Source organism: Dryobates pubescens, chromosome 25 (assembly GCF_014839835.1).
Source record: "Dryobates pubescens isolate bDryPub1 chromosome 25, bDryPub1.pri, whole genome shotgun sequence".
Lineage (NCBI taxonomy): Eukaryota > Metazoa > Chordata > Aves > Piciformes > Picidae > Dryobates > Dryobates pubescens.
In genome coordinates, this window is record NC_071636.1 from 3234265 (window position 1) to 3243163 (window position 8899).

An 8899-nucleotide genomic window follows, 5' to 3' on the forward strand; every position below is an offset into this window, starting at 1 on the left:
AATCTGTCCCCAGTGTGCTGAGATTTGGGGGCATGAATCTGTCCCCAGTGTGTTGAAATTGGGGGGCATGAATCTGTCCCCAGTGTGCTCAAATCTGGGGCCATGAAGTTGTCCCCATTGTGCTGAAATTGGGGGGCATGAATCTGTCCCCAGTGTGCTGAAATTTGGGGCCATGAAGCTGCCTTCAGTGTGCTGAAATTTGGGGGCATGAATCTGTCCCCAGTGTGCTGAAATTTGGGGCCATGAAGCTACCTTCAGTGTGCTGAAATCTGGGGCCATGAATCTGTCCCCAGTGTGCTGAAATCTGGGGGCATGAATCTGTCCCCAGTGTGCTCAAATCTGGGGCCATGAAGCTGCCCTCAGTGTGCTGAAATCTGGGGGGGGTGAGCCTGTCCCCAAAGTCCTGGGGGAAGCCCTTTCCCCTGGCTGTGCTGCCATCCCAGTTGTCCCACCAGCTTCTCTCTCCAACTCCCTGAAGGGAGGTTGGAGCCAGCTGGGGGTTGGTCTCTTCTCCCAGGCAACCAGAACAAGAGGACACAGTCTCAAGCTGTGCCAGGGGAGGTTTAGACACAAGGTGAGGAGAAAGTTCTTCCCAGAAAGGAACTGGCCATTGGGATGTGCTGCCCAGGGAGGTGGTGGAGTCACCCTCCCTGGAGGTGTTCAAATAAGGCTTGGATGTGGCACTTGGAGCCATGGTTTAGTTGTCAGGAGGTGTTAGGCATTAGGTAATAGGTTGGGCTTGAGCATCTCTGAGGTCTTTTCCAACCTGGTTGATTCTGTTCCATTCCATTCTATTCTATTTGGTTCAGTTCTATTCTATTCTATTCTATTCTGTTCTATTCTATTCTGTTCTGTTCTGTTCCATTCCATTCCATTCTATTCTATTCCACTCCATTCTATTCTATTCTATTCTATTCTATTCTATTCTATTCTATTCTATTCTATTCTATTCTATTCTATTCTAGTCCAGTCTAGTCTATTCCATTCCATTCCATTCTATTCCATCCCATTCCATTCTATTCTATTCCATCCCATTCCATTCCATCCCATTCCATTCCACTCTATTCTATTCCATTCCATTCCATTCCACTCCATTCTATGACCTGAAGAGCTGTCCCTGCCCAGACACCCACCCAAGTGCCCACCCAAGTTCTCCCTCACTTCCAAACCTTCACAGGCAGGTTTGGGGGGAGGAAGGGTGAAGAAGGAGGCAGCTTGGCCGGGTGGCAGATCCCCCAGCAGGATGAGCCAGCCTGCTTCCCATCCCTGCACCGAGCAGGGGAGGGAGAGAGCTGGAGGAAGGGAGGGAAAGGAGCTGTCAAATCAATCATATTTAAACAAAAGCCTCTCTGGCCCAAGGGCCCTTTTAAAAGCTGCTTATTTAATTAAAAGTCCCATTCCCCATATTTATGGCCCTTAGTCACTTCAACAGGAACCGCCTGGGCCAGGCCTGGCTTGTTCTTTGGGGAAGAGGCAGTGCTGGGAGGTTCATTAGGAGTGTATCAGGCAGCCAGGGTGCCCAGCAGATGGATGAATGGGTGGGTGGAAGGAGGGGTGCAGGACAGAGCACGTGGGCTTGTGCTGCTGCCCAGGGATCACAGGGATGGAAACTTAACAGCTTGGCCCTCTGGGGCTGCCCTTCTGTCACCTCCAGGGATGGAAACCCAACAGCTTGGCCCTTTGGGGCCACCCCTCTGTCACCTTCAGGGATGGAAACCCAACAGCTTGGCTCTTTGGGGCCACCCCTCTGTTACCTTCAGGGATGGAAACCCAACAGCTTCGCTCTTTGGGGCCACCCCTCTGTCACCTTCAGGGATGGAAACCCAACAGCTTGGCCCTTTGGGGCCACCCCTCTGTCACCTTCAGGGATGGAAACCCAACAGCTTGGCTCTTTGGGGCCACCCCTCTGTTACCTTCAGGGATGGAAACCCAACAGCTTCGCTCTTTGGGGCCACCCCTCTGTCACCTTCAGGGATGGAAACCCAACAGCTTGGCCCTTTGGGGCCACCCCTCTGTCACCTTCAGGGATGGAAACCCAACAGCTTGGCTCTTTGGGGCCACCCCTCTGTCACCTTCAGGGATGGAAACCCAACAGCTTGGCTCTTTGGGGCCACCTCTCTGTCACCTTCAGGGATGGAAACCCAACAGCTTGGCTCTTTGGGGCCACCTCTCTGTCACCTTCAGAGGTGGAAACCCAACAGCTTGGCTCTTTGGAGCCACCCCTCTGCCATCTCCCATCAGGATGCAGGGCAATGGGGTTAAAACCAAAGGAACTGGGACTGTTGGGATGCTGTGAGAGATGGGCAGGCACAGCATGTGCCATCACTTTAGCTCCTGGAGGAAACAGCCTGAAGTCCAAATGCCAGGCACAGGCTGTGTGTCTCTTCCCCCAGGCAAGCAGCACCAGAACAAGAGGACACAGTCTCAAGCTGTGCCAGGGGAGGTTTAGGCTGGAGGTGAGGAGAAAGTTCTTCCCAGAGAGAGTTATTGGCCATTGGAATGTGCTGCCCAGGGAGGTGGTGGAGTCCCCATCCCTGGAGGTGCTCAAGAAGGGATTGGATGTGGCCCTTGGAGCCACGGTTTAGCTGTCAGGAGGGGCTGGGTGACAGGTTGCACTTGATGATCTCTGAGGTCTTTTCCAACCTGGCTGATCCTATGAGGATGCATTTTGGGGGGGGAGGGGGGCGACAAAGGCAGCATCTCCCCCTCCATCCCCAGCACGGTCAACACAAAGCCAAGCCCTCCTTTTCCTCCCCATGAAAACTAAAGGGGGTGGAGGGGGTTGGGGGGGTGTGGGCAGAGGAGCCCAAGGGGGATGATCCCTGCGGGGCGAGGAAGGGAGCGAAGCCGCCGCTCATCCCGCGGGGGAGCTGGGTGCTGGGGCTGGGGCTGGGCTGGATAGGCTGGCGGGGGGGCTGGGGAGGGTGGCGGTGGCAGGAGAGGGAGAGACACCAGGTTATCAGAGAAGTGTGAAGACAATAATGCAATCTGACATTTCTGAAATGAGACCCCCCGGTTGCCCTGGCAACGGCTCACGTGGGAGCAGCTCCCGGGAGACGGCTCCGAGATGTGCTGTAAATGATGTTTGATTAGAATTTAAATCATTTAGGCGGAGAGCAGAGCGGCCTTTTGTCAGCACGGGCACCCGCGGGGGTCAAGCCACCCAGCAGCTGCCGGGGCAGCGCCGCGCCGCCGGCACCCTGGCCGGGGCTCGCCCCAAGAGGCGATTCCTCCCTCCCCGCCGGCCGCCCAGCGCCGCCCCGACCCCTCGGACGGGAGAAGAGGCGGCTCGAGGGCCAGGCAAAGCCTGCAGGGGGGAAGAAGGGTGGGATGGGTTGGGTTGGAAGTGACCTCTAAGCTCCTGGAGCCGCCCAGCCATCAGCCCAACCCCACCGTGGCCATTAAGCCAGGTCCCCAAGTTCAGGTTTCCTGAACGCCTCCAGGGGTGGTGACCTTCCTGGGCAGCCTCTTCCAGTCCCTGACCACTCTTGCAGCAAGGAAATTGTTCCTCATCTCCAGCCTAAACTTCTTCTGGTGCAACCTGAGGCCACTTCCACTTATCACTTAATACTGGGGAGAAGAGAGCAGCCCCCACCTCACTCCAGCACCTCCCTGAGCAGACTCTTCCAGTCCCTGACCATTCTTGCAGCAAGGAAATTGTTCCTCATCTCCAACCTAAACTTCTTCTGGTGCAACCTGAGGCCACTTCCACTTACCACTTAATACTAGGGAGAAGAGACCAAACCCACCTCACTCCAGCACCACCCTGAGCAGACTCTTCCAGTCCCTGACCATTCTTGCAGCAAGGAAATTGTTCCTCATCTCCAACCTAAACTTCTTCTGGTGCAACCTGAGGCCACTTCCACTTACCACTTAATACTAGGGAGAAGAGACCAAACCCACCTCACTCCAGCACCACCCTGAGCAGACTCTTCCAGTCCCTGACCATTCTTGCAGCAAGGAAATTGTTCCTCATCTCCAACCTAACCCTCCCCTGGCACAACTTCAGGCTATTTCCTCTCCTTCCATCCCCTGAGGCTAGGGAGAAGAGACCAACCCCCTCCTCACTCCACCCCTCCTTCCAGGGAGTTGTGGAGAGCAATGAGGTCTCCCCTCAGCCTCCTCCAGACTGAGCAGCCCCAATTGCTTTAGCTGTGCCTCCTAAGACCCTTCAGCAGCTTTGTGGCCCTTTGGTGCTGCAGCCAAGCTCTGGGAAGGTTGTTTCTGCCCTAAAAGGGTTGTCAAGCCCTGGACCAGGCTGCCCAAGGCGGGTGGTGGAGTTCTCATCTCTGGAAGGACTGAAAAGTTGTGCAGCTGTGGTGCTGAGGGGCATGATCTAAGAGTTGTTGCAGGGATTAGGTTAGGTTAGGAATCAGCAAGCTTGAAGCCTTTTCCCACCAGGCAATTCTATCAGCAGCAGCTCCTGAGCTTTGGCTTCTCAGCTGGTGCAAAGCTGCTGAGATCCTCCCCTGGCTTCCCCCAGCTGAACACCCGGCCCTTGGCTTCTTCAGAGCTCTGGTGAAGGCAGTAACACTTCAGAATCGATTCTGCCTCCCCAAAAGCTTCCTTAGGGAGCAGGGACCGAAGCATTTTGTTGGCTCCCCGTGGAGTGCCCTTCTTTCCCAGGAGCTTGCCGGCAGGGAGGGGCCCAGGGTCTCCCCACCACTTGCAGACCGTGGCCCAGGTAAGCTCTCCAGCACCCAGAGGAGCTGTTTGGAGCAGGAATCTCAGAGGACAGCTGGGCATCTCTTGCCCTTTGCAGCTCCCTGCTGCAGGCAGTGAATTCTCCTTGCTGCACAAACTCCTCCTGGGGATGAAACCTCTCTTCTGGCTCGGAGGGCTTCACGCACGGAGCCACAGAGGTTGAGATGAGGTTGGCAGCTGTGCTTTATGTTCCTGTCGTGCAAAGCCACAGTTCCTGGGGCTACAGAAGGAGGTCTCCAGGTGGGTGGTAATGGAATGCAGGAAAGCCTGAACCTGGGTGCAAGGCCTCCGCTCTGCTGCAGCCCCCTGGTGCAAAGGGGCTGTGGTTCACTCTGCTTCTCGGCCAGCCCTGGCACCACTCAGGTGAGCCCCAGTCTTGCTCACCCAGTCCAGGTAGAAGATGACATCAAAGCATCTGGCCCTTCTGCTGAGGCCTAATGAGTTTGGAAAAGAGGAGGCTGAGGGCAGACCTTACTGCTGTCTACAAGTACCTGAAAGGAGGTTGTGGAGAGGCTGGTGCTGGTCTCTTCTCCCAGGTGATTAGTGACAGAACAAGAGGGAATGGCCTCAAGCTACGACTGGGTAGGTTTAGACTGGACATGAGGAAGCATTTTTGCCCAGCAGGAGTGGTCAGGCATTGGAATGTGCTGCCCAGGGAGGTGGTTGAGTCTCCAAGCCTGGATGTGTTTCAAGGTGGTTTGGATGTGGTGCTTGGGGCTATGGTTTATGGATGAACCTTGCAGAGTAGGGCTCTGGGTTGGACTTGGTGATCCTGAGGGTCTCTTCCCACCTGAAGGCTTCTGTGATGATTCTGTGAGAGCTGTGCAGAGATATTGAATAGGATATAGAATAGAATAGAATAGAATAGAATAGAATAGAATAGAATAGAATAGAATAGAGTGTAGAGTAGAGTAGAATAGAGTAGAATATAATTAACCAGGTTGGAAAAGACCTTGGAGATCATGCAGTCCAACCTGTCACCCAACACCATCTGATCAACTAAACCATGGCACCAAGTGCCTCAGCCAGGCTCTTCCTAAACACCTCCAGAGATGGGGACTCCACCACCTCCCTGGGCAGCACATCCCAATGGCCAATCTCTCTTGCTGGGAAGAACTTCTTCCTCATCTCCAGCCTAAACCTCCCCTGGCACAGCTTGAGGCTGTGGCCTCTTGTTCTGGTGCTGCTTGCCTGGGAGAAGAGACCAACCCCCACCTGGCTACAACCTCCCTTCAGGCAGTTGGAGAGAGCAAGAAGGTCTCCCCTCAGCCTCCTCTTCTCCAGGCTAAGCAACCCCAGCTCCCTCAGCCTCTCCTCACAGGGCTGTGCTCCAGACCCCTCCCCAGCCTCATTGCCCTTCTCTGGACACATTCAAGAGTCTCAATGTCCTTCTTAACCTGAGGAGCCCAGAACTGGACCCAGGACTCAAGATGTGGCCTGTTTGGGCTGGAAAAGTCCTCTATGATCATCAAATCCAACCTTCAATCAAAGACCACCATGGCCATCAAACCATGTCCCAGAGTGCCATCCCCACAGGTTTCTTGAACACCTCCAGGGATGGGGACTCCACCACCTCCCTGGGCAGCACATCCCAATCCCTGACCACTCTTGCAGCCAAGAAATTCTTCCTCCTCTCCCACCTAAACCTCTGCTGGTGCAACCTGAGGCCATTTCCTCTCGTTGTATCACCTGACACTGGGCAGAAGAGACCAACTCCCACCTCACTGCAGCCTCCTTGCAGGGGGTTGTAGAGAGCTGGAGGGGAAAAAACAGATCAGATCAGTGACAGAAGGGAGTTAAAAGCAAACCAGCAGCTGGCCATAGGCTTTCCTTCTTGGAACACTTCTTAATTGCCTGCCCTTTCATGCCCTGCTTTAGGTTCAATGTATCTTTAGAGCTTGCTGCTCAACATCCTGAAAATGCCAACTGATCATGAAATTAAGAGCTAAACTAATAAGTCTCAACAAATATTAATCTAATGAATTTGGCTTCTTTCTGTTTGTGGACCAGCAAAGAGGGAATTGCAATGTTCTCACATGTATTAATGATCTGAATGTATTCAGCAGCCCTTCCCTGGCTGCTTTAAGCCTGAACCTTGGGGCATGAATATTCTAGCTCCAGGGTTTGTGTCTGGGGGGTGATCACCCCATAGGCTGGACTGCAGCTGCCCATTGGGTTGGGGGAAGAAGTCAGCTGAGGGAGGCCTGGCTCTTGCATGGGTGTAGGCATCCCAGCTTTTAATGCTCCTTCATCCCAGATGGATGTTGAGGTACCAAAGAGCATCCAGAGTAGGTCAATGAAGAAGATGAAGGGTCTGGAGAACAGGGTTGGTGAGGAGCAGCTGAGGGAGCTGAGGTTGTTTAGTCTGGAGGAGAGGTTGAGGGGAGGGCTCTCTGCAGCTCCCTGGAAGGAGGTTGCAGTGAGGTGGAGCTTTGGTCTCTTCTCCCCAGTCTCAGGTGACAGAACAAGGTGAAATGGCCTGAAATTGTGCCAGGGGAGGTTGAGGTTGGAGATGAGGAACAATTTCTTTGCTGCAAGAGTGGTCAGGGGTTGGAAGAGGCTGCCCAGAGAGGTGGTGGAATCCCCATCCCTGCAGGTGTTTGAGTGTGGGGCCATGGCACTTGGGGACATGGCTTAATGGCCATGGTGGTATTGGGCTGCTGGCTGGACTCCAGGATCATGAAGGTCTTTTAATGGTCATTCCTCTCAGATGGATGTTGAGGTATCAAAGAGTGTCCAGAGAAGGGCAAGGAAGCTGCTGGAGGGCCTGGAGAAGAGGGCTGGTGAGGAGCAGCTGAGGCAGCTGGGGTTGTTCAGCCTGGAGAAGAGGAGGCTGAGGACAGAGCTCAGAGCTCAGAGCTCCCTGGCAGGAGGCTGGAGTGAGGTGGGGGTTGGTCTCTTCTCCCTAGTCTCAGGGGATAGAAGCAGAGGAAATGGGGAAGTTTGTGTGGGAGATGAGGAACAATTTCTTTGCTGCAAGAGTGGTCAGGGATTGGAAGAGGCTGCCCTGGGAGGTGGTGGAGTCTCCATCCCTGGAGGTGTTCAGGAAACCTGTGGCCATGGCACTTGGGGACATGGCTTAATGGTGGTGTTAGGGACTATGGTTGGACTTGATGATCCTGGAGGTCTCTTCCAACCAAAACAGTTCTATGGTTCTGTGGCTCTGGGATCAGCTGGGTAGGAAGAGGAATGATTCAGAGGGAACATGTTTTGGTTTGCAGGTTTCTTGGTGGGGTCAGCTGGGGTGAGGGATGTGCAGGGCTCTGCTTCGGGGCTGGAAGATGCTCCTTGGTGTCCCTGGGTGGTTTTGCTGGGCCTCACAGTGATGGCAACATCACTGCCAAACATCTGTGGTGCCTCCAGGAAAGTCTTTGCATTGCCTTGAGCTCTTGACTTTGCTGCTAAGTCTCAGGAGAGGATGGTGTTGAGACATTGCTTAGAGGAGCAGCACAGCTCTCCTCTGGGCAGTGCCCCAAGCTACATGAGCAAGCTGGGAGCTTGGCCAGCAGCAAAATCTCTGGTCCTGGGCCTGAGTCAAGCTGCAGAGCTGGGTGGGTTCAGGTGGGTCAGACCAGGACCAAAAGAAACCTGGCAAGCTGGAGCCCTTCCCCTCTCACTTCTCTGCCTCCACAAATGCAACCAGGTTTGGAAGCTAGAGGCAACCTGGGCAAGCTCCAATCTTGCTTCCCAGAGCATCCAAGGTGTAGAGCATCCTCTGGGTCAGATAAACAGGTGCTATGCTCAGCTTCAGAGCATCTTCTGGGAGGGAGCCTTGGGGGGGGTGGCAGCAGCAGAGCCAGCCCAAATGCTCTTGGGGCTGGATTTTCTTCCTCCAGCCCATCCTTGGGGATTGTGCTTCCCTTACTTGGGGAGAGAGCCTGGTTTGGATTTGCAAGTGGGCAACACGTGGTGCTGGGAGGACTGGAGATGCTGGGAGGGACCAGCTCTGGGTCCCAGCTGTGGTGCTGGTGGTGAGAGCCCTTTAATTGGCACATGCAGGAAGTGCAAACCCAGTACAGGACCAGGCTTGTCATTGGCAAGTCTGTGCCCATGAGGAGGTGTCCTGAAGCACTGTGTGCCTCTGTCACCTTGTGCATGCTGGGTGCCACCTGTCACAGGCCTCCAAGCCCAGTGGTGGAGGTGGTCAGCAGCAAAATGGTCAGCAGCAAAGTGGTCAGCAGCAAAGCCTCATGCC